General features: G+C 37.6%; 1 protein-coding gene across 2 annotated transcripts in view; it reads left to right on the top strand.

Moving 5' to 3' along the window:
- Positions 1-7,071: 7,071 nt before the first annotated feature.
- CYSLTR1 (cysteinyl leukotriene receptor 1) overlaps positions 7,072-26,476 on the top strand; it is a 38,821-nt gene continuing 19,416 nt past the window's right edge. For both annotated transcript variants that reach the window (XM_045804480.2, XM_045804479.2), the window contains exon 1: positions 7,072-7,498. The gene's annotated coding sequence lies outside the window, so the exon portion shown is untranslated. The remainder of the gene's footprint in view (positions 7,499-26,476) is intronic.

The raw sequence follows: 26,476 nt of genomic DNA on the forward strand, positions 1-26,476 counted from the left end.
TTCCTTTTCCCCTCCCCCCTGCTCATGCACTCTCTCTCCCTCACTCACTCTCTCTCTCAAATAAATAAATAAAATCCTAAAAAAAAAATTACAAAAAATTGTAAATTGGAAAAGCTGTGGAAATATCACTGAAAAAAAATCAAGATTTTATTTTGTATTCAAATTTGTTCCTAGTATTTACTTAGGTTTGGCTCACTTGTACAAACCACCAAAACACCAAACCAGCAAGCTAAGATGTGGGAAAGTTCTTAACATTCCAAACCAGAAGTCATTCTTTAGGACAGTGTCTACTTCCTGGTGGGTAAGTTTAAAATATAATAACTCGAGTGAGCAAAAAACCCATACTTTGAATAAAAATAAAGCTATATTTATTGGAAACATTATTTGTGTCAGGCACGTTTGCACTTAAGCCTTGTAACAACCCCATGAGGTAGTGTAATTATTGGCCCCATTTTACAGACCAGGAATCTAAGGAGCATAGAGGTTGGATAATTTATCCAAGATCACAAAAAATAAATGATGGGACCAACACTCAGCCCAGATCTGTCTCCAAAGTCTACACTATTAACTACTAGTGCACGCAACCTCTCAGAATATAGTTACTTCTGCTACCCACCACATCCTCCAAAGGAGGGGTTCTGAAAGGGATAAGAGGAATCACTAAAAATATGATTTACCTGCTTCAAAATTTTCCCTGGTCTAGTTCTGTTTGAATTTTTTGAAAGTGAAGGTGTCCTAGTAACAGAGGTGAAGCTAGGTTAAGGCCTAGACCCTCAAGTCAAATGTTTAAGTCACTTGCTTTTCTTGGCTAGAGAATTGATTGGTCCCTGCTGAAATAAAGGAAATATACCAAAGGCAGCTTCTAAGCATGTCCCTGGAGGATTTCCCCTGAAACTTGGAAATAACAATGAGGTTGTGTGTATGGCTATTTATTCACAAGTGCTTTCACATGCATTAGCTCTCTCTGATTCCCAGTGAAGTGACATAGTGGCAATTATTAATCCTTTATTGTTGTTAGTTATGAACGGGAAGACTGAGGCTCAGAAAATTCAAATGACTTGCTCTCTTCCAGGTCACACCACAAGTGATGTAGCTACAATAAGCCCAGGGCTTGGGACTCCATTTTCAAGTCAAATGACTGTTTTCACTTCACCTTCAGAGATCTCCAGTAACTTAGTTTTACAAATAATACTTCATTGGCCCATACACACAGCAAACACACACAAATATGACTGGCAGATAGTGTCATTGTGGCAAACTTACCTCCAGATATAAAAGTGGGCTTTTGCAACTTGATCCTCAATGGCACTAATTCCCTGCCCTTGGATTATAACACCCTACAGTGGTCCAAAATAATGCCAAAGTTACCCAAATTTCTCAAAAAATTTTTCATTTATGAGAACTCATGCAATATTTCAGGTGAGAAATAGCACTGTGCAGAAGATGAAGGAGAAATAGTTAATGGAATAATTTTATCTGCATATTACCTTATAGTTTATAAAGCCTTTATATGGCCTTCATTTTAAATTTTGTCTTCCAAATTATTTAAATTCTTATTAGTTAACATATAGTGTAATACTGGTTTCAGAAATAGAATTAAGTGATTCATCACTTACATATAATACCCAGTGGTCACCATAACAAGTGCCCTCTTTAATACCCAACGCCCATTTAGCCCATCCCCCACCCACCTCCCCTCCATCAACCCTCACTTTGTTCTCTACCATTGAGTCTCTTATGGTTTGCTTCCCTCCCTCTCTCTCTCTTTTCCCCTTCACATATGCTCATCTGTTTTGTTTCCTAAATTCTACATATGAGTAAAATTATATGGCATCTGTCTTTCTCTGAATGATTAATTTTGCTTAACATAATACACTCTAGCTCCATTCATGTCTTGAAAATGGCAAGATTTCATTCTTTTTGATGACAGTGTAATATTACATTATATATATATAATATAAATGGCATCAATTCATATATATATATATATATATATATATATATATATATATATATATATATATATAATCACCTCTCCTTTATCTGTTCATCAGTCGATGGACACAGACTCTTTCCATAGTTTGGCTATTGTTGATAATGCTGTTATAAACATCAGGGTGCATGTACCCCTTTGAATCAGTATTTTTGTATCCTTTGGGTAAATACCTAGTTGTGCAATTGCTGGATCATAAGGTGCTTCTATTATCAACTTTTTGAGGAACATCCATATTCTTTTCAAGAGTGGCTGCACCAGGTTGCATTCTCACCAACAGCGTAAGAGAGTTCCCCTTTCTCTGTATCACCCCAACATCTATTGTTTCCTTGTTATTAATTTTAGCCATGTCAGGGCGCCTGGGTGGCACAGCGGTTAGGCGTCTGCCTTCGGCTCAGGGCGTGATCCCAGCGTTCTGGGATCGAGCCCCACATCAGGCTCCTCTGCTAGGAGCCTGCTTCTTCCTTTCCCACTCCCCCTGCTTGTGTTCCCTCTCTCGCTGGCTGTCTCTATCTCTGTCGAATAAAATAAAAAAAAATAAAATCTTTAATTTTAGCCATGTCAACAGGTGTGAGGTGGTATCTTATCATGGTTTTGATTTGTGTTTCCCTGATGATGAGTGATGTTGAGCATCTTTTCATATGTCTGTTAGCCATCTGTATATCTTCTTCGGAAAAATGTCTATTCATATCTCCTGCCCATTTTTAAATGGATTATTCAGTTTGGGGACATAGAGTTTGATAAATTCTTCATAGATTTTGGACCCTTTATCATCAGATGTGTCATTTGCAAATATCTTCTCCTATTCCATAGGCTGTCTTTTAGTTTTGTTGATGGTTTCCATCATTGTGCAGAAGCTTTTATTTTGATGAAATTCCAATAGTTTGTTTTTGCATTTGTTTCCCTTGCCTCGGGAGACCTACCTACTAAGATGTTCCTACAACCAATGTCAAAGAGGTTGCTGCCTTTGTTCTCTATGATTTTAATGGTTTCCTGTCTCATAGTTGGGTCTCTTATCCATTTTGAATTTATTTTTGTGCATGGTGTAAGAAAGTGGTCCAGTTTCATTCTTCTGCATGGTGCTTTCCAGTTTCTCCAATACCATATGTTGAAGAGACTGTCTTTTTTCCATTGGATATTCTTTGCTGCTTTGTCAAAGATTAGTTGACAATATAGTTGTGGATCCATTTCTGGGTTTTCTGTTCTGTTCCATTGACCTGTGTGTCTGTTTTTGTGCCAGTACCATACTGTCTTGATCACTACAGCTTTGTAAAATAACTTAAAGTCCAGAATCATGATGCTTCCAGCTTTGCTTTTCTTTTTCAGGATTGTTTTGGCTATTTGGGGTCTTTCGTGGTTCCATACAAACTTAAGGATTGTTTGTTTGTTCTAGCTCTGTGAAAAATGCTAATGGTATTTTGATGGGGATTGCATTAAATGTGTAGATTGCTTTGGGTAGTATGGACACTTTAACAATATTTGTTCTTCCAATCCATGAGCATGAAATGTTTTTCCACTTCTTTGTGTCTTCCTCAATTTCTCTCATAACTGTTCTATAGTTTTCAGAGTACAAATATTTTACCTCCTCGGTTAGATTTATTCCTAGGTATCTCATAGGTTTTGGTGCAATAGTAAATGGGATCGATTCCTTGATTTCTTTTTCTGCTGTTTCATTAATTGTGTATAGAAATGCAACAGATTTTTGTACATTGATTTTATATCCTCTAACTTTACTGAATTCATTTATTAGTTCCAGCAATTTTTTGTTGGAGTCTTTCAGGTTTTCTACATAGAGTATCATGTCATCTGCAAATAGTCCAAGTGTGACTTCTTCCTTGCTGATTTGGATACATTTTATTGTTTTTGTTGTCTGATTACTGTGGCTAGGACTTCCAGTACATCTTAAATAGTAATGGTGAAAGTGGATGTCCCTGTCCTGTTTCTGATCTTAGGGGGAAAGCTCTCAGTTTTTCCCCATTAAGGATGATATTAGCTGTGGGTCTTTCATATATGGCTTTTATGATGTTGAGCTGTGTTCCATCTATACTGCTTTGTTGAGGACTTTTATCAAGAATGGATGCTGTATTTTGCCAAATACTTTTTCTGCATCCATTGAGAGGATCATGATTCTTACCCTTTCTTTTATTAATGTGGTGTATCACATTGACTGATTTGAGAATATTGAACCATCCTTGCAGCCCAGTAATAAATCCCACTTGATCACAGTGAATGACTTTTTAAAAATACTGCTGAATTTGATTTGCCAGTATCTTATTGAGAATGTTTGCATCCACGTTCATCAGGGATATTGGCCTGTAATTCTCCTTTTTAGTGTGGTCTTTGTCAGGTTTGGGGATCAAGGTAATGCTGGCCTCATAGGAGATTGGAAATCTTCCTTCCATTTCTGTTTTTTTTTGAAACAGTTTGAGAAGTATAGGCATTAACTCTTCTTCAAATGTCTGGTAGAATTCCCCTGGGAAACCATCAGGTCCTGGACTTTTGTTTCTTTGGAGATTCTTGATTCTTGATTCAATTTCTTTCCTGGTTATGCAGCTGTTCAAATTTTCTATTTCTTCCTGTTTCAGTTTTGGTAGTTTGTATGTTTCTAGTAGTAATTTGTTCATTTCTCCCAGACTGTCTGGTTTGTTGGCATATAATTTTTATAATATTATTTTCTGATTATTTGTATTTCTGTGCTGTTGGTTGTGTTCCCTCTCTTTCATTCATGATTTTATTTATTTGGGTTCTTTCTCTTTTCTTTTTGACAAGTCTGGCTAGAGGTTTATCAAGTTTGTTAATTCTTTCAAAGAACAAGCTCTTAGTTTCATTTATCTGTTCTACTGTTTTTCTGTTGTTGTTTCTATATCATTTATTTCTGCTCTAATCTTTATCATTTCCATTATGCTCCTGTCTTTAGGCTTTATTTGCTGTTCCCTTTCTAGCTCCTTTAGATGTAAGCTTAAGTTGTGTATTTGAGACTTTTCTTGCTTCTTGAGGTAGGGCTGTATTGGAATATATTTCCCCTCTTAGGACTGCCTTTGCTGCAGTATAAGGGTTTGAGACTGTCATGTTTTCATTTTCATTTGCTTCCATGCATTTTTTTATTTCTTCTTTAATTTCCTGGTTAACCCATTCATTCTTTAGTAGGATGTTCTTTCACGTGCGTGTATTTGTGGTCCTTCCTGATTTTTTCTTGTGGTGTACTTCAAGGATCATAGTGCTGTGGTCTGAAAATATGCATGGCATGACCTCAATCTTTTTGTACTTGTCGAGGCCTAAATTGTGATCTGTTCTGGAGCATGTTCCATGTGCACTCAAAAAGAATGTGTATTACTCTGCTTTAGGATAAACTGTTCTGAATATATCTGTTACGTCCATCTGGCCCACTGTGTCATTCAAAGCCATTTTTTCCTTGTTGATATTCTGCTTAGATGATCTATCCATTGCTCTAAGTGTGGTGTTAATATCCCCTACTATTATTGTATTATTAACAATGAGTTTCTATATATTTATTATTAATTGATGTATATATTTGGGTGCTCCCAAGTTGAGGGCATAAGTACTACAATTGTTAGATCTTCTTGATGTATAGACCCTTTCTTTATGATAATGCCATTCCTCATCCCTTGTTACAGTCTTTGGTTTAAAATTTAGTTTGTATGTCTCTCATTTTACTTAATTTTTAAATTCTATAAAATAGAGAGAGCTAATATTATTATCATTTTTTTGGACTCTGGCCATGGGTATTTATTTTATTTTATTTTAATTTTTTTAATAATTTTTATTTTGTTACATTAGTCACCATACAGTACATCCCCAGTTTTTGATGCAATGTTCCATGATTCATTATTTGCGTATAACACCCAGTGCACCATGCAAGATGTGCCCTCCTTAATAACCATCACTGGCCTATCCCAATCCCCCACCCCTCTCCCCTCTGAAGCCCTCAGTTTGTTTCTCAGAGTCCACAGTCTCTCATGGTTCATTCCCCCTTCTGTTTACCCCCCTTCATTCTTCCCTTCCTTCTCCTACCGAACTTCCTATTTCCTATGTTCCATAAATGAGTGAAACCATATGATAATTGTCTTTCTCTGCTTGACTTATTTCACTTAGCATGATCTCCTCCATTATTTCTTTTTCTTGTCTGATTGCTGTGGCTAGGACTTCCGGTACTATGTTGAATAAAAGTGGTGAGAGTGGACATCCTTATCTTGTTCCTGACTTTATGGGAGAAGCTCCCAGTTTTTCACCATTGATTATGATTAAAATCTATTTTAAAGCCATGCTGTTCGATGCAATAGCCACTAACCACATATGGCTATGAGTATCTGGAAGTTGGCTAGTGTGATTGAAGGACAGAATTTTGTATTTTATTATATTAATTTATAGTTTGGTTTAAATAACCACATGTGGCTAGTGGCTACCATATTGGACAGCACAGAATAATGTAGGGATATTGACTTCAGTGATCTGTACAATCTGTCCTAGGTGGTCCATGTTATTCTTTTCAATAGGTTTCATTCAAACTCATCTGAAATTCTGTTACTGTACCCTGACCTCTCCAGAAATGATAATCCAGGATTGTTTTAAACTCATGGGCCGGGCGCTGAGGCAGTAAAAGGGAAAGTGTTCAAAGCCAGGTCATTCTCAGTGTGACAGAAAAAAAAATTACCTTTAATCTAGTGGAGGTAATGTCTGTTGTGGGGATTTCATGAAATGAAACTCAAACTAAGACAATCATTTTCCAAAACATAAGGCACCAAAAATAAAAAAGCTCTTTAGAGTGTGGATAGAGGCACAAGTATAATAAAGGAAAGAGAGGCAGAAAGAAAGAGAGAAAGGGGGAGAGGGAAGCAGGGAGAGAGAGATGAAATTTATCTTGCCTAAAACCAGATTCCACATAATGGCAGTTAGATTAGCATATGCTGGCAAGATTATCTTTCTCTGCCTAAAAATACTCTAACCACCACCCCCAAGTCATAAAAATTAGAGAGAACTAAGCTGGACAGAGTATACTCCTTCCTGCTTCCCATCTCAGAGCAGCTACAAGATTTCCTGAGAATTCTGTTGCTGGAGCGAGGCATAAAAGCTTATTTATATACATAACAACTTGCAAGTCTCCAGTTTCTAGCCTTCTTCCTTCCCTCTGCCTTCCCCTCCCCGACTTTTGCACCAGAGAAGCCAAATTTAGGCGTGCTTTACAGTTTGAGGACTAATCTGAAAGAGGAAGAAGAGTCTGTATACATTGGCTAACATATGTGCCCTGCCCTCTTTCTTCTTGAAAATCGCAGCAACCCATCTTTTCAAAGAAGCTTGTCTAAAGAACAGACGCCCCGTCAGTGGAGTGTGCTTTCAGGACCCTTCAGGGTATTCAGATTCACTGTGCAGCTCACCAAGAAGGTTAGCTCTCCAAGGGACGAGTCGATTGGGTTTAATGAAGACTTGGAGCTTGCTTCTGAGGATAAATGCAAAATGACCCCAAACTGTCAATCTTGAAGGTAGAAGGTAAGATTTGATATTTCAATGCTATGACTAAAACAGCCTGTAGTAAAATTCTGCTGTTGGCAGATTTTTGCAAATTCCCAGGAGTTTGGGGATAACTAATCCGCCTTGCCTGCTTTAAATTAAGCTGCTACTATAAATTCTTTCTGCTTTATTTATTGGCCAGATATCTGATAACTAATCAGTCTGTCAACAAGTATTGCTCAGTGCTTCTGCTAACAGCTCAATGTGGCAAAATAGAGAGGGGTTACTACCCAATCCTCCAGCACCTTTGCAATTAAGTTAGAAATAGAAGACACAGTTTAGAATCCTATTTTAAGGGCTCAGCAGGGTTTCTCTAATCTGTAGTGGCAGTTTCTTTCATTATGGAAAGAAAATAGTGACTGACAAAAGTCAAACCAATACTGAAGAATGACCTGGTATATTTACAAAGTAGTTTCATATTCATTATCCCACTTGAACCTCTCAACATCCTGCACTTTAGACAGGCTGAGTGTTACTGTCCCTGTTTTGCAAACAAGGAAACAGACTCAGAGGCATTAACAAATTTTCTAACGAACACCATACAACTAGAAATTTACAAGTTCCAACTAGCCACTGCAAATAGAAAGGTCTAACAACTATAAATGAATATAAGGAAGTTGCGTGATCTATTTAGTAACTTAGACATATCTGACATAGACCAGGTTTACACAGAGCCAACCCACTTCATACATTTCAATCAAAATCTTTGGCCAGGAGCATAATTCTATTTAGCAGCAAAGAAGCTGTTTTCAAGGATAAACAAATAAAAGAAAAAAAAAACCCTTAAATTTAATGATTCTGCCTTTCAGGGCTCTGATTGTTTTGAAGGCTAGAAAGAGGCCATGACATCATAAATTTATCAGCTGATTATTCTAAAACAAAATGTAAGTAAAGCAGGACTTAGGACTGCAGTGTGTTTCAAATATATTAGTGAAATATGCTTCTAGACAATTTTAAGTTTACGGTATCTATTGCAATCATTCAAAAATATTTTCTATTGTTGTTTTACTATTAATTGCCCAGTTAGAACTAAAAGTGATCTCTGTTTACATAGCATATAAATGACCTCAGGTACCACATTTATATCTTTAATACCCCTTAATAAAAACTGCTCCCCAGGTCCCCATAATATTTAAATGACTGCACTAGCTAATCAGTCCCTGCAAATTACATAAATCACCCTGGGAGTCAGTGAACCCAAACGGAAGAGGTTAAAGAAAGTTTTCAGATTGAGTCCAGTCCAAATTCAGAATTTTGGTGTCTTCCTAGCCCAGAGTCATCAATTTCATTTTTTACTACTTTTTCTCTCTTATCATTAATCAAACTTTTGATGTGCTTAGGAAGTACTTATCTGGGGTAAAATCAAGATTCTTCTATGGTGCAGAAAATAATAAAGTTGCCTTTGCAGGATCACTGATAATAAGGGATTAAAGGGATGGCACTGATCCTTAAAAACCATATCTAATCTTGAGGATTTGATGCCGTGAAAGCTAACTATCATAATCTCTTAAATAACATAGCTCTGCATGGACCTCTACTTTGATCCATTTTGTTATTTCTTATGTTCTTGTTAAAATATCTCAAATCTGTTGTCATCCAGTTAAACAAGTGTCAGTTAAGCTCAATATGTTGTGTGGCACAAAGGTAAGATATAGTTTCTGCCCTTGGGGAGTTTACAATTTTGGTGGGTATACAAGACCTATAGAACATAAAAATATGAGCCAATAAACCAATGTTAGGTGGGGTTTGGGGGTTTTTTTGTTTGTTCGTTTTATTTTAAAGATTTTATTTATTTATTTGTCAGAGAGAGAGAGAGAGCACAAGCAGGGGGAGTGGCATGCAGAGGGAGAAATAGGCTCCCCACTGAGCAAGGAGCCTGATGCGGGGCTCCATCCCAGGACCCCGGGATCATGACCGAGCCTAAGGCAGACGCTTAACTGACAGACACACAGGCATCCCACAACGTTATGCTTTTAATGATAAAGGAGTTTATGGAAGTAAGAGAGCAGTGGGCTGGGCTGAATGGAGAAGGCTTCATAGAGGAGGTAAAATGAGATAGCCCTAAAAGAATATCTAGGATATGGGACCATGCTAAGCAGACTTTCTGTGCACAAAGTAAGTGGTCAATATATGTTGTTTGAATTCAATTCTAGTCACAGAAATATCAGAAATATATTGTATCAAGAATGAATTTGGCACCTGGGGTGATTTTGACACCTACAAGCTACACCAAAGAGCCTAATCTGGATAGGGTGAGGGGATTGAGTTGAGGAGTAACAGAAAATAAATTTGGATAGAAATGTAAGACCAGATTATCAGACATTGAATTCCAGGCACTTTTTAACAGGAGATCATATCAACAAACTTTGAATAAATGAGAATATGATGGAAAAGTGTTTTTAGTAGATGAATCTGGCAGAGTTTCATAGGCCTGACTACATTTGATAAAACTGGAGCTGGAAAAGCTCACTTAAAGAGTAGAAATTAATGCAGCTATAGGCTAGGTTGGTGGCAGTGGAAATGGAATGGAGAAAAACTCAAGGAGACATTTAAGAGGAATAATAGATGGAAGTTGGTGAGTGATTAGATATAGACAGCATAGAAAATTCAGAGCTATCCCTGAAATTTTGAACCTGTGGGATCTGGGCAGGGGTGCTACTACTATTCATAGAATTAGGTAACTTGGAGATGGAAGTGGGGAGTGTAGGACATGATGAGCTCTGTTTTTGACCTATTGAGTTTAAGGAGATGGCAAAATTTCCAAGAAATGATGTCTTATGATGTTGTAGACAATGGCCCTGAATATGAGTGATGAGTAAGTGGTAGAGGCCAAAGTTAAATCTGGGGAGTGCGACAGCCAAGGCCATAAGATTGGCTCATCTTAGAGAAAGCAAATCTGAGATGACCGAAGACTGAAACTTGTGCAGTTCATATAGTTTTGGTCAAGTGAAAGAAGAGAGTCCTGATAAATAAGAGCCATCGAAATAAAATTCTTCTCCTCCAAATATACCAAGAGTCTTCAGAGAAGGTATCAGGTTATTTATTCTTTTAAACTTCCTCTTCCCAACAATAACCAGCATAGTTCCTCATACATACCATGAGCACCCAATAAATATTAAGTCATTCTAATATAAATAAGCATGGAGATAGTTTGCTTCAAGTTATCTTTCAAATTGGACTCTGTCATAAACTCTGCAACATAATAGTGGCATTTTTAAACTACCTTGCTGTGTGGATTTCAATGGGAAGGAAACTGGGCCAGCATAACTGGGAGTTCATCCTGGATTTGCCTTTTAATCAGCTGTGTGTTCTCTAGCAAGTTATTGAATAGAGTATTTCTTGGTTTCCTCATGTATCCAATGTAATAACGAGCTTATAGAGATATTTTTCAGATCTGCTAAAATGATAAATATGAAAGCAACTTGAAAATACAAACCACCATCTAAAAGTATTTTGTTTAAATTCCATCCCAGGAGAATAAGACACATAACAAAATTGATTCCATGTGGAGGGAGTAGGGCCGGTTACTTTCTGCTTCCAATACTACACTTCTAAACAGTGACCTCATGCTAAGTGAGCATCGGCAATCTCATCCTACTTGTAGGACGTCAGTAGGAGCCAACTCTCTGGTTACCACTACTTCTACCATACCTGTGCAAACTTCAATGTGAAGGCCAATTTGCTGATTTGCATTGAGGAAATACAACTGCTAAGAAGTCTAATGTACTCATAGCAGGTGGTGGTGTATCCTCATCCTTACAGAAAAGGCAACAGAGCAAGCCATTTACCCTGATTTGATAAATCCAGACGTCTTTGGTCCATTAATTCATGTTACAAATTCGGTGCTAATTAGAATTACTTTTGCTTTCTACTGGTAACTCTTCGTAGGTTGGTAGAAAAGACCACTGTTTAAACAAGTTGTGCACTACAAAACTCATCTATCCTGCTTCCTCATTCTGTCCCATTCCACTCCCTCCCATCGTAATTCCTCTTTTCTTTATGTCCCACCAGTTTTTCTTCAGTATTTAGGAGAGAAAATATAAAGAAAAATCTTTAAATGTTAGTTAGAGAGGGGCCCTGGAAGAAATAGGGGGAAAGAGACAAAACAGAAAAGTGAACATAGACCCTTGAGCACTTAAACAGAGTTGATTTTCCTTTTGATGAACAGAATGTCATTACCACATTTGCAGAGTTTGTAGAATCAATACATCCCAGACATTTGAGTGTCTACTTAAATGTAGCTAATGGAAAAGGAAAAGGAGCTGAGAACTAGACTTAGAATCCCCTGGAACAGTCAGGCTTTCTTCTATTTTCTATCAATCCCTCTTTTAAAAAGGAAAGAAAAATCCAGTTTGGACTCACATTTTGAGATATCTAACTTACTGAGATTTCTCATCTATTTCAGATTAACAGTCTTTGTTTTTACATACAGTTGTCCTTGTGTTGTCATGGATTTAACATAAGTGGAATTAAGCTAACAGTAACAACACTCGGACATCTTTGATACCTCTATGTACTCATTGCAAAGTTCCTAGGAAGTTCAGGCCTCAGTAAATGTAAAAAGCTTCTTTTCATTTCAAATTGGTTACCTATTATGTTTAATCTGAATTTGGATTTTGATTTAAGACAAAGTCTTTCAATAAAAAGCAGCCTCCTAGAGAACAAAGATCCTGCTTCTAAAATCCAGGCATCTAAATTCCAAGAAGTTAGAAGCAGGCCTCAGAGTCAGCCGTGAGCAATGGCCTCAGAACTTAGGGGGATTCCAAGTTGCTGGTAATTAAGCAGAGACTCAACAGGTATGCCTGTAAGAAAGTAGGCCCTCTAGTTAGTGCTTTACAAAAAGTTCAAAAGCATGTAAGCTGTCTGTAACATATTTCTACCACCCAGACTAGGGGTAGAACTATCTTCCCATTGTGCAGTCCCTCCAACCCCATGCATTCCTCAATACCTCTATTGCTATTTTGTAACTTGCATTTTCCTTCAGGTCTATTCTTATGCATCACTTTATTCTGATTATACAGGATAAACATTTGTGTTACAGTATTATGTAAAGGGACATACTATGTCATTAGCTCTGAATGCCACAGTCCAGGTTCTTTCTGGGCTTAACACTGTCCTTGGTTTGGAATCCAGCAGTCTGGCAACAGTGGCCCAATTTGATTGGTGCAATATTCTCCCCTTAAGGATAAACTAGCTATCTAAGAAAAAACATCTTAGAGGTGTCAACAATGCAGTATTGACTCCCCTGTAGTTTCTATTACCAGTGAGAATGTTGCTAAGCATTTTCATGGAAATGCCAAGTTAAAAAGCTACTTACTGTGACAGTAAGGCTATTGTGGTGACAGGCAAGTCTTTCTACTACCCTCCCCAAAACTGTTTATCGCCATGGAAGAAAGCCTCTGGAATCATTAGTACAAGCCTGGTTGTTTATAGATTAAAACCCCATAAAGGATATGTATCTTTGCTCCAATTAATGACCAATCACTCAATAAACATTTATTGCACATTTTCTATGTGCAAAACATTATGGTAGGCTAGGTTTTGGGATCACAGAACTTAAGAAAAAAAAAGCTGGACTTTTTTTCTCTCACCCTATAGAAGTTTACAATGTACCTAGGGAGACAAGATCCCTACACATTACAAGCTACAGTAGAATACTGACTGGTACAGGCAATAACCATAATACAAATCGAAAGAAGAGAGATATGAGTGTAGAATGGAGTGGTCAAAGTAGGTGTCAGGAAGTGGAACCTGAGCTGAGCCTAGTACGAGTAGGAAAGAGAGTCATGAAAATTTACATTTGTATAGTGCTTTACAGTTTATAAAACACATATATTTGCTGATTCTCCTATTTATTATGCATCCATTCAACAAACACTTGCTGTACCAGAAGATTAACAACACATTGTCCCAGTTTACTAACTTGATGGGGAGAATCTCTTCACAATGTGTATGTGTGTGTGTATGTGTGTGTGTGTATACATATACGTACATATGTGTGTGTGTGTGTGTATATACATATTTACATATAGTCACCACGTTGTACATTTTAAATATCTTATGATTTTATTTCTCAATTATACCTCAATAAAGCTGGGGAAAAATTGTCTCTCACCTCCTTGAGCTTACCTTTATAGGATAAACAGCACAACTAACTTTTTCCATTTGACAATACTAGGATACATGGAGAATAGCAAAAAGGGCACTGGGGAATTGGCCAAAAAAAAGTAGGGCCCCGCTGAGCTGTACTTTCATGAAAATTAAGCTTCCTGCATCTTGCCACTGCTCAGCAGAAGTATCTGCCTCAGAAGACTGAGCCCCAAGTCCCAACCTCCCCCACTTCCTCTTTGGCTTTGGCCCCGCCCTCATCACCCCATCCTTGTTGGCAGTCCTCCAACGCATGCAGACCATCCGGTGCATGCTAGCATTTACTAGAAAGGTAAAGGAAGTCTTGGGGGAGGCATCAAGCTTAATACAATCATAAAACTACATCCAAATACTGATTTAATCTTTCAGTCTCTCCTGTTGGCTGAATTCAAAAAACACTCATCATCAGTTTCACCCAAACCTTATAGTCAGACACATCCTTGAATCTTTGGGTTCTCATCAGTCTCTGACCTAGACCATTTTTGAACTCTCCTTTAGCCCTAACAAACTATGTTTGCTTTTTTAAAATTTAAATTCAATTATCTAACATATAGTACATCATTAGTTTTTGATATAAGGTTTTGGTTTTTTTTGTTTTAAGCTCTTTGCCTTCTGCCCCTTCCTAAATGTGTGGATTCATCTGCCCCATCCCCTTCACTTTCTTCTCCAGTGATTTGTAGTGTTCATCCACAGGTCATGGTCCCCTATACTCTTTTTGATTTTCTCTTTTTGATTTTTCAGGTTTCTTTTTAAAAGACTTCACACTGCTAGTGAAGTCCATATTTCACTTCTACTTTATGTCATTATCTAGATTCCTGCATAACAGAGCCTGTGTTTCCACACCAAAAACTTACTTCTCCCTTCACCTCCCCAGACACACACTTTGGGGAATTAAGGCACTGTATTACTCAAAGGCACCCAATACCACACAGTTATTCTTCCAAAGTCGCTCAATTATGAGGGGAAGAGAGCAAAACTGAGTGAAGCAGACTCGCTGTCATTAATAAAGCCACTGTGTTAATGGATATGACAGACAAGTAATCAAAAAGAGTGATTACAGCACTGTAATAAATGAGATAATAGAACCACAAACTAGGGAACATTTGTAAAGAATAACAACTTCAACCTGAATCTTGAAGTATAAGTAGAAATTTACCAAGCTTACCTCTTCGACTATGTAAGGGTGAAAGAAGATACATAGTTTATCTTCAGGTAGACAAGGCATGACGAGATAAGGACCCTGACCTGTTGGTGGGAGAAGGCCAGGAGATACTGCAAAATAAGAATCAACAGAACTTTGGGTTCACACATGAGGAATGAGGTCAGGCAAGATCAAATATGACTACCTTGATCATATTTGCCAAAGTAACTGGAAGACGTTTAATGTCAATGAAAAAAAAAAAGAAACAGAGAAGTCAGTTGAAACAGTTGATTTGGGAGGGAACATGATATACTTGTCTTTAAGCATGTTAAAATTCAGGGAAAAGCATAAGATCCAAGAAGAGCAATCTTACAGGCAGTTAAGAGACTATGAAGAAGTTTTAACATATTGGGAGAAAAGGGAGTGACCAAGGGACTGGAAGATTTACTGAAATTTAAAAGTGGTGTAGTGGCAATAAGGGTGTTAGAGAACTGAAAGTCTCGGAGTCTGTGTTCAGAGTGTGGTACACTGGAGTTTAAGATTTCAGTTGTGTGATAATAAATGAGGCTCCAAGTGTGGCCATGGAATGAGTAGGCAAGGTGGAATGTGAATGGATGCTCTAGATACGGAAGTCAAGAAATTTGAAGTCAGTTTACTAAGTTGGTTGTTTACATGGAAGATGTATTGTACTTCCTCCCCCCTAATTCTTCTTTCCACTTCTAACCTTTCTACTAACCCTTTCCTCACTGTGTCCTCTAGAACCTCTTTTTTCATTGTAAGTTCCCCTCTATCCTACATCTCTTCAAATAATTCTCCCACCATTTCATTGCCTTATGTGAAACTCGATCCTCCCCATCAAAAGAAAGCTACTTATTTTTCTACATCCTATCTACCGCGAGACCTAGAGAGACTGTTGGATGTCTCCTGGCTTCCTGGTACCACGTTAAACCATTACTCTTCTACCATAACACAAAAGCCATTCACCTATGCCACCCTTTAATCTTCCTTATTAATATCACCATCTATTGACCTTCTGGTTATTTTTCCCTAGCTCACTGAATAACTCTGCATTTGGCTTGTGGTCTCTCTCTACCCCCAAATCCTTCTATCATCTTTGTAACTTCATCTTCCTTATTGCCACTACACCACTTCTTAAATTTCAGTAAATCTTCTTCTTCATAGTTTCACTGTTAACCACTCTTTTAGTAGCATCACTCAACTTCCTTACCCTATTGTCCGTCCATAAATTTGCTCTATTACTCCAATCTTATATCACTATAAGCATTTATATATTTTTTTCTCTCTTAAACCCAGGCTGGGATAAATCACAGAATTGTGCAGACTGGGGTCATTAAAAACCCACAGTCTCTAATTTCTCCTGGGCCTTCAGTCTCTTCACAGTCATAGTTCTCTCCCATTTCCCAGAGCTACCATTCAAACCTTCTCCAACTTTCAGAAGACCTGAACCCAAGTGAAGCCCTCTTTTTCTCACCAGACGATATTATTTTTTTTATTTTACCAAGAAAATTAAACCTCTCAGGATGACCAACCTTTGTCTTTTTTGCTCCACTTCCCCTTTCCTTTACAGGTCAGTATTTTTTCTCACTCTGCACCCTCTAATAGCTCCCTATTCCCTAGAAGATAAATTCGAATTCTCTAGAATAGTATGCAATATATTTAATGATCTAGTTTCTGCATTTCTTTCCAACTTGTTTTCTCACTTTTAAACCCCATAGTCCAATAACGTACAGATACATACACCCAAACATGCACACCTGCACACACCTTTATCTTATATTTCATCCCTATCACACTTATTTTTCCCTACACATGTCAGGTTATTTCTTATCTCCAAGCCTTTGCTAATTCTACTTTCTTCCCCTGCCTAAAATGCTCTCCCTACGTGCCATACTCTTCTATATTTTATGAAGCCTTTACTAACATACATGCACCATTTATATTCCCATTCTGTGTCCTTTATATACTTCTATTACTGCAGCTGTGATGGTGCGGTGAATTAATTTGTTAACACATCTGTGTCTCCCTCTAGTGGAGTGTAAACCTTTAATGGGCAGGACTTGTATCTTTTTTTTTTTTTTTAAGATTTTATTTATTTGTTTGACAGAGAGAGACAGCCAGCGAGAGAGGAACACAAGCAGGGGGAGTGGGAGAGAAAGAAGCAGGCTCCCAGCAGGGAAGCCTGATGCGGGGCTCGATCCCAGAATGCCAGGATCACGCCCTGAGCCGAAGGCAGACGCTTAACAACTGCACCACCCAGGTGCCCCTGTATCTTATTTTCTAAAGGTCTAGCACAGAATTGGCATATAGTAAGCAGTGAATACAACCCTTTTAATATGACTAACATATCACAGTAGTACAGAGGATCAGGAAATTTTTTTAAGGGTGAGATGATGTAAGAGATGGTCTTAAAAATGGTTAGAATTACATCCGATAGCAATGAGGAAAAAGAGCATATCAGAAGACAAAATAGCCTAAGCAACGGAAAAGAGACCAAATAAGGGATGAAGCTGGTCATAAGTTCACATTTATATGATATACATATAATAAACAATGGAGAGTGATGCTATAAGGTTAAGATAGACTATTATTGTGGTCTTAAATGGTGCATCAAGCTTAACTTAATAAGTCACTGGAGACCTTTGAAAGGGAAGTGATATGACTAGAACTGTGTTTTAAGATGCATAATCTGGCATAAGTGATAAGGACAGACTGAACAGAAGAGAAACAAGAAAATCAGAAAGAGAGTTGTAACTTCTAATACTCACTAAAAAGTAGTCCTATATTATAACCAAAGAGAGGACCAAGATGGATCAATCCTTGGCTTTTGTGCAGTTTTCTGCACAACAGCAGTTTGTTCAACTGTCTTGATTTGTACCAGTATGTGAGTTTGTCTTATATCAGTGTTTAGTGATAGATCTTGTATTATCTGAAACTCAACAGTGCTGTGTATTGAAAATAGCAATGGACTGTGAGTCAGGCATCCTGACTTTGCCACTGATTCTGTGTGTTACTTTTGGCAATCATTTTATCTTTCTGGGTCATACAGGGACTGGGGTTGGATTAGATGCCTTCTAAATGCTATTCCACCTCTAACATTCTATAAAACTAAGTCATTCAATCACAAACAGAGATTTTAATGCCAATTCTGGAAGCTTCAGTCAATGGAGTACCTCTGTTTAGGGGCGCCTGGGTGGCACAGCGGTTAAGCGTCTGCCTTCAGCTCAGGGCGTGATCCTGGTGATCTGGGATCGAGCCCCACATCAGGCTCTTCTGCTATGGGCCTGCTTCTTCCTCTCCCACTCCCCCTGCTTGTGTTCCCTCTCTCGCTGGCTGTCTCTATCTCTGTCAAATAAATAAATAAAATCTTTAAAAAAAATAAAAAATAAAAAAAATAAAAACTGTTTTCGGTATCATGACACGTACTTCCTTTTTTATTGACTTGATTACAGTGACCTGGTTTCACCTAACATTGTGTGAGAACGTAGCTATTGTCCCTTCTCATATGGCTCACCCTGTGATCATGTCTGGTCTCAAATCCTCATGAAAGCCCGAACACTAGGACACTGCTAAGTTACTTTTTGTCCTATCATTTCATATTGTAAAAAGTGCCAGGTATCACTGGTAGAATTTTTCAAATAATTAAATACACCTTAGAAAAGCAAGTTTGATATTATGCTAACAGATTTACAGTAATAGAAGAGACTTTAAGAAGCAGTTTAGTACAGACTAGTGGGAAGAAATTTATATTTGCTCCTATAGGCAATCAGGAGATTCTGAGGGGCGCCTGGGTGGCTCAGTCGGTTAAGCATCTGCCTTCAGCTCAGGTCATGATCCTGGGGTTCTGGGATCAAGTCCCAAGTTGGGGTCCCTGTTTAGTGGGGAGCCTACTTCTCCTTCTCCCCCCTTCTCATGTCTCTCTCTCTCCCTCAAATAAATAAATAAAATCTTTTTTAAAAAGGAGATTCTGAGGAAGGAGAATGTACGACCAAGATGATGTTAGTGAGAGCTACTTCCTCATTGCTCATTTATGAACAAATTAAAGCTTGCTTTCCACACATATACCTAGTCCGTTCATCCATCCTTCTTTCCTTCCTACCTTCCTTCCTTCCCTTCTTTCTTTTTAGCCCGAATTTCAATAAAACAGTACATTTCCTGACTCATATTTAAGAAACTACACAAACTTAGGGGCAAGAGCTAAGATGGTGGAGGAGCAGGAGGACACTAGTCTTGCCTCATCCCTTGAACACAACTGGATAAATATCAAATCATTCTGAACACCCAAGAAATCAATCTGAGGACTGACAAAGAAAACTGCAAAACTAGAGGGAGAGAAGAGGCCACATTGTGGAAGGTAGGAGGTGCAGAGACGTGATTTGGGGAAGAAATGGATCACAGGTGCTATAGAGGGGAAGGAGCCCTGGTCACAGAGAGAGGGGGAGAGAGAGAGAAAGAGAGGGGGGTGGATCGCACAAGGAAAACAATTCCCTAAAGCCATTAACTGGGAATACAACAGGGGCTGAATTTCGTGAGTTTTTACAACCAGTAAGGTTCAAGGACTAGAGTTTTAGAGGTCCATCACACAGCTCATGTGGAGCCCCAAGGGCACAGCACTGCTCCTGTGGAGAAGGAGGGCAGATAGACCATAGCAGATGACATGATCTGAGAATCCCCTGGAACACACTGAAAGAGACAGTTCCCCCTTCTTGCAGTGCATCTGGGAGAGGTGGCATTGCCTTTCCGGGGACAAGAGAGCCAGCAGGAGACACTATCTTCCTCTGCCTCTTAGCATAGGTGCAGAGACACCTACTGAGGGCAGTTAACCTGGACACTGGCTCTTCACTGTGCTTTATTCCAAATTCCGGGCCCCTGCACTTTGGTGTCACTGCCCTTCTGGGACAAATGTGCATCACTCCCAGCATGGTGACACCCTCCCCCAGTGGACCAGTGTGGGTCCCCGTGATGTTAAGTCCCTAAAGCTTGGAGTTTTAAAACTCAGCCTGCCCACCTGGGATAAAACACATGTGCAGGCAGACAGCCCAGACACAGACAGGGTGAAGGCATGGATCTGAGGGATGCCTGGGATACATGAGGGAAGAAGACTGTACACTCATCTGGGAGAGCTTCCCAGACGTTGGCAAGTGTGAACACCCCTCTCCAGAATGAGGGAGGGGCTCATGCCATTTCTCTCCTCTGCCCCTCAGCATAAACTAACTTCAGTACACAGCATAGTGCCAACAGTAGTGGCCAAAACCACTTGCATCAAGCCCTAATTCCCTGAACGTTGCAGGTACTACTTTGCTAGGCAAGTGCACCTGTGAACCAGAGCAGTGGACCACTCCATCAGAAGACCACCACAAACCCCTTGAATGCAGCATGTCTACTGACCATAGAGTTCTGCAAAGCTTCAGCTCTAGTGGAAATAAAATCAGGTATCTTTTAACAAGTAGAGCAGAGCACACCTACTTAAAACTCACCACACTCTGGCCAAGGTCCAAACACAAAGAATTTCAAGGAGAAATTCTTCAGATGACTGACCTGAGGGAAAGAGCAGCCAAAATACAGCAGCAGAGTGTACACGCCATACACCAGAGATATTTCCTGAAGTGCCAGCCCTGGGACAGTATAAGATGTCTTCTTTTCAAAGCCATTACGCTCAGGAGGAGGAAACATAACAGGTTTTCCCAGCACAGAGAGGAAGACAGAGACCTAGACAAAATGCCAAGATGGAGGAATTCATCCCAAAAGAAAGAACACAAATAGGTCATGGCAAGGAATCAAATCAAAACAGATATAAGTAATACACCTGATCCAGAATTTAAAGTGACAATCATAAGGATACTAGCTGGGCTTGAGAAAAGCGTAGAAGACACCAGGGAGTCCCTTACCACAGAGATAAAAGACCTAAAACTTAGGCAGAAATAAAAATTCCTATATCTGAGATATAAAACTGACTGGATGTAATAAGCATAAGGATGGAAGAAGCAGAGGAGTGAAAAAGTGATATAGAAGATAAAATTATGGAAAATAATGAAGCTGAAAAGAAGAGGGAAAGAAAAATAATTGGATCATGAATGTAGACATAGGGAACTCAGTGAATCCATCAAACACAATAACATTCATATCATAGGAGTCCGACAAGAAGAAAACAGGAAAAAGGGGGCAAAAGTTTTATTTGAGGAAATTAGAGCTGAAAACTTCTCTAATCTAGGGAAGTAAACAGACATCCAACTCCAGGAGGCACAGAGAATTCCCCTCAAAATCAACAAAAGCAGGCCAAACCAAGATATATTGCAGTTAAATTTGTAAAATATAGAGATAAAAAACCCTAACACCAGCAAGACAAATGTAGTCCCTAACTTACAAGGGAAAACAAGTAAGGTTAGCAGCAGATTTCTCAACAGAAACCGACCAGGCCAGAAGAGAAGGGAATGATATATTCAATGTGCTGAATGCGAAAAATATGCAGCCAAGAATACTCTATTCAGCAAGGCTATCAAGCAGAATACAAAGAAGATAGTTTCCCAGACAAAAACAAACAAGCAACAACAACAACAACAACAACAAAAACTAAAGGAGTTCAAGACCACTAACCCAGCCCTACAAGAAATACTAAAGGGGATTCTTTGAATGGGAAAGAAAGACCAAAAACAAAGAAGACTCTAAAAGAAAAGAGAAAATCTCCAGAAACAACAAAACAAGCAATAAAATGGCACTAAATCCATATCTCTCAGTAATCACTCTGAATGAAAATGGACTAAATGCTCCAATCAAAAGGCATAGAGTGTTAAAATGGATTTGGAGTATTGCATGGTGCACTGGGTGTTATACACAACTAATGAATCATCGAGCCTTACATCGGAAACCGGGGATGTACTGTATGGTGACTAACATAATATAATAAAAAATCATTAAAAAAAAAAAAGAAAGTAAAAAAAAATGGATTTGGAAAAAAAAAAACACAAGACCCTTTTATATGCTGCCTACAAGAGACTCATTTTAGACCTAAAGACACTTGCAGGTGGTAAGGGGATGGAGAAACATTTATCTTGCAAATGGACACCAAAAGAAAACCAGAGTAGCAATACTTATCTGACAAAATACATTTTAATCAAAACTATAATAAGAGATGAAGAGGGAGCTATAACAAAATGAAGGGGTCCATCCAATAAGATCTTACAATTGTAAGTATTTATGCCCTCAACTTGGGAGAACCCAAATATGTAAAACAATTAATAACAAACATAAAGGAATTTACTGATAACAAAACAATAAGAGTAGGGGACTTGAACACTCCACTTACAGCAATACAGATTATCTAGCAGAAAATCAACAAGGAAACAATGACTTTGAGTGACACACTGGACCAGATGGATTTAACAGATACTCATCCTAAAGTAGCAGAACACATTCTTTTTAAGTGCACACGGGACATTCTTCGGAAGAGATCACATACTGGGTCACAAATCAGGCCTCAACAAGTAAAAAAGATTGAGATTATACAATGCATATTTTCCAACCACAGTGCTATGAAACTTGAAGTCAACCACAATAAAATATTTGGAAAGACCACAGATACATGGAGACTAAGGAACATCCTACTAAAGAATGAATGGGTCAACTAGAATATTAAAGAACAAATTAAAAAAATACATGGAAAAAATGAAAACACGATGGTACAAAGCCTTTGAGATGCAGCTAAAGCATTCCTAAGAGGGAAATATATAGCTATACAGACCTACCTCAAGAAGCAAGAAAAATCTCAAATAGACAACCTAACTATACACCTAAAAGACCTGGAAAAAGAATAAAAAATATGAAAAGAACTAAAAAAGAAGCCTAAAACCAACAGAAGAAGGGAATAACAAAGATTAGAGCAGAAATAAATTATATAGAAACAAACAAACAAACAATAAACGGTAGAACACAACAATGAAACCAGAAGCTGGTGGTTCTTCCTAAGGATTAATAAAATTGATAAACCCCTAGCCAGGCTTATCAAAAAGAAAAGAGAAATGACCTAAATAAATAAAATCATGAATAAGAGAGGAGAGATCACAACCAACACCAAGGAAATACAAACAATTATAAGAGAATATTATGAAAAAATATATGCCAACAGAATGGGCAATGAGGAAGAAATGAATAAATTCCTAGAAACATTAACTACCAACACTGAAACACGAAGAAATAGGAAATTTGAACATACCAATAACCAACAAAGAAATTGAATCAGTAATCAAAACTCTCCCAAAAAACAAAAGTCCAGAGCCAGATGGTTTCCCAGGGAAATTCTACCAAATATTTAAAGAAGAGTTAATACCTATTCTCAAACTGTTCCAAAAAATAGAAAAGGAAAACTTCCAATCTCCTATGAGGCCAGCATTACCTTGATTTCAAAACCAAAGACCCACTAAAAAGGAGAATTACAGGTCAGTATCGTGATGAACATGGATGCAAAAATTCTCAACAAAATACTAGCAAATTGAATCCAACAGTACATTAAAAGAATTATTCACCACAATCAAGTGGGCTTTATTCCTGGGCTGCCAGCATGGTTCAATATCTGCAAATCAATCCATGTGATACACCACATTAATAAAAGAAAGGATAAGAAACATATGATCCTCTCAATAGATACAGAAAAAGCATTAGACAAAGTACAGCGTTCATTCTTGATAGAATTCCTCAATAAAGTAGGGCTAGAGGGAACATACATCAACATTATAAAGGCCATATATGAAAGACCCACAGCTAATTACCATCCTTAATGGGGAAAAAACTGAGATCTTTTACTCTATAGTCAGGAACAAGACATGGATGTCCACTCCCACCTTTATTAGTTAACATAGTACTGGAAGACCTAGCCTCAGCAGTCAGACAACAAAAAGAAATAAAAGGCATCCAAATTGACAAGGAAGGAGGCAAACTTTCATTATTCTCAGATGACATGATACTCTATGTAGAAAATCTGAAAGACTCCACCAAAAAATTGTTACAACTGATAACAAATTCAGCAAAGTCATAGGATACAAAATCAACATACAGAAAACTCTTGCATTTCTACACAGCAATAACGAAGTGACAGAAAGAGAAATCAAGGAATCAATCCCATTTACAATTGCAACAAAAACTATAAGATATCTAGGAATAAATCTAACCAAAGAGGTAAAAGACCTGTACCTGAAAACTCTAGAACACTATGAAAGTTCCATTTTTTGTGTGTTTATCTTCAACTTCTTTCATAACACAAAGAAATGGAAAAACAACCCATGCTCATGGATTGGAAGAACAAATATTGTTTAAATGTCTATACAATTCAAAGCAATCTACACATTTAATGAAATCTCTTACAAAATACCACCATCATTTTTACAGAGCTGGAACAATTCTTAATTTCTATGGAACCACAAAAGACCCTGAATAGCCAAAGCAATCTTGAAAAAGAAAAGCAAAGCTGGAGGTATGACAATTCCAGACTTCATGTTATATTACAAAGCTGCAGTCATCAAGACAGTATGGTACTGGCACAAAAACAGACACATAGATCCATGGAACAGAATAGAGAACCCAGAAATGGACCTTCAACTCTATGGTAAAGTAATCTTTGACAAAGCAGGAAAGAACTTCCAATGGAAAAAAAGACAGTCTCTTCAACAAACAATGTTGGGAAAAATGACAGCAACATGCAAAAGAATGAAATTGGACCACTTTCTTACACCATACACACAAATAAATTCAAAATGGATGAAAGACCTAAATGTGAGATAGGACACCACCAAAATCTTAAGAGGAGAACATAGGCAGTAACCTCTTTGACATCAGCTGTAGCAACTTTTTACTAGATATTTCTCCTGAAGCAAGGGAAACAAAGGCAAAAATGAACTATTCAGACTTCATCAAGATAAAAAGCTTCTGCACAGCAAAGGGAACCATCAACAAAACTAAAAGTCAACCTTTGGAATGGGAGAAGATATTTGCAAATGACATATCTGATAAAAGGTTAGTATCCAAAATCTATAAGGTTCTTATCAAACACCCAAAAAACAATCCAGTTAAGAAATGGGCAGAAGACATGAATAGACATTTTTCTGAAGAAGATTTAGATGGCCATCAGACACATGAAAAGATGCTCAACATCACTCATCATCAGGGAAATACAAATCAAAACTACAATGAGATACCACTTAACACCTGTCAGAATGGCTAAAAATGACAACACAGGAAACAACAGATGTTAGCAAGGATACAGAGACAGGTGAACCCTCCTACACTGTTGTTTGGAATGCAAACTGTTTCAGCCAGTGTGAAGAAGAGTGTGGAGGTTCCTCATAAAGTCAAAACGAGAACTACCCTATGATCCAGCAATTGCGCTTCTAGGTATTTACCCAAAGGATACAAAATACTGATTAGAAAGGACCTCACTGTTTATAGCACCATTATCAACAATAGCCAAATTATGGAAAGAGCCCAAGTATCCAACAACTGGTGAATGGATAAACAACTCTTGGGGATATATATATATATATATATATATATATATATATATATATATATATATATATATATATGGAATATATATATATGGAATATATATATATGGAATATATTACTCAGCCATAAAAAAGAATGAAATTTTGCCATTTGAAACATCATGGATGGAGCTAAAGAGTGTATTATGCTAAGTGAAATATGCTAAGTGAAATAAGACAAATACCATATGATTTCACTCATATATGGAATTTAAGAAATGAAACAGATGAACATAGAAAAAAAATAAGAGAGAGGCAAGCCATAAAACAGACTCTCAACTATAGAGAACAAACTGGGGGGGGTACTGGAGGGGAGGTGGGCACGGAGGTATGAGTTAAATGGGTGGTGGGTATTAAGGAGGACACTTGTTGTGATGAGCACTGGATGTTATATGTAAGTGATGAATCACTAAATTCTACTTCACTTCTGAAATTAATATACACTATATGTTAACTAACCTGAATTAAAAAAAAAAAAACTTGAAAGAAAAAAGGAAAGAAAGAAAGAAAGAAAGAAAGAAAGAAAGAAAGAGAGAAAGAGAGAGAAAGAGAAAGAGAAGAAAGCTACACAAACTTACTAGGCATTCACCTTAGTTACATCTTCTAACACATAAATGTTATATTTTTTTATATATTTTTATATATAATATATATATATAAATATATATTTATATATTTTTATATATTTTTCAAAGTAATTCAAAATTCTAACTCCTACCTATGAATTGGTAACATCTGCATAAAATAATGATTATGTTTCCTTGCCTATTATTGAGGATATCAGTAACAGTGGTGGGCCAATGCCAAACCTGTGAAATATGGCTTATATTAGTCTCAGAACAACACAGATCAAATATCATTCTCAAACATATTCCTGCCAATTCAATACTAATCATTAACACCTTTGAGGGCTTACCATGTCCAAGGTCTGGACTAAGCTTGCTGAGAAAACAAAGATGAGAAAGTCATATTACCTGCCCTAAAAGCTTCAGGTGAGAAGAGCTGAGCCAAGTACATAAATAGAAATAATAGAGGTATAGAATATATTTTTAATAAATTGAATATAGTATTAGGCATAAAGTAGTAAGTTCTATAGATATACCACATTTTTCTGCTTTA

This window comes from Ursus americanus, chromosome X, assembly GCF_024610735.1.
Source record: "Ursus americanus isolate L20-20 chromosome X, mUrsAme1.1.p, whole genome shotgun sequence".
Taxonomy (NCBI): Eukaryota; Metazoa; Chordata; class Mammalia; order Carnivora; family Ursidae; genus Ursus; species Ursus americanus.